This window comes from Cicer arietinum, chromosome 4 (assembly GCF_000331145.2).
Source record: "Cicer arietinum cultivar CDC Frontier isolate Library 1 chromosome 4, Cicar.CDCFrontier_v2.0, whole genome shotgun sequence".
Classification (NCBI taxonomy): domain Eukaryota; kingdom Viridiplantae; phylum Streptophyta; class Magnoliopsida; order Fabales; family Fabaceae; genus Cicer; species Cicer arietinum.
The window spans coordinates 51,532,438-51,532,843 of NC_021163.2; the positions used below are offsets into that span (position 1 = coordinate 51,532,438).

Below are 406 nucleotides of genomic sequence, written 5' to 3' on the forward strand. Positions count from 1 at the left end.
TTTTTTTTTCTTTTTAAACTCAATCAAAGAGTAGTTAAAAGAGTAATATTTTAAACTCTAACCATTTTTAATTTCAATCTATCTTTTTGCTCAAACTCTTTAACTTAGTTAAAATTTGAATTTTTTCACAACTTTAACAACTCTAAATTTTTCGTAAAATTTCAAATTCAGTTCAAACTCATTTATTTGAAAATAACTGATTACGTAACTCAAACACATCAAATTTAATTACCGCCAATTCATACCAAACTCAATCAATTCAATTCCACAACACATATATAGCACCTCAATTAAATTTCAACAATTCAAACATAACTCACCCAATTTCAAAACTCCACATTTTTACACATAAACCACCAAATTTCATCAATTCATTTTCTACAAAATCCACAAATAAATCACATCT

At 24.9% G+C, this 406-nt stretch overlaps 1 long non-coding RNA gene across 1 annotated transcript in view; it reads right to left on the bottom strand.

Annotated features, from left to right (window-relative positions):
* LOC140920186 (uncharacterized) overlaps positions 1-406 on the bottom strand; it is a 2,512-nt gene that overhangs the window by 1,667 nt on the left and 439 nt on the right. The window lies entirely within an intron of this gene.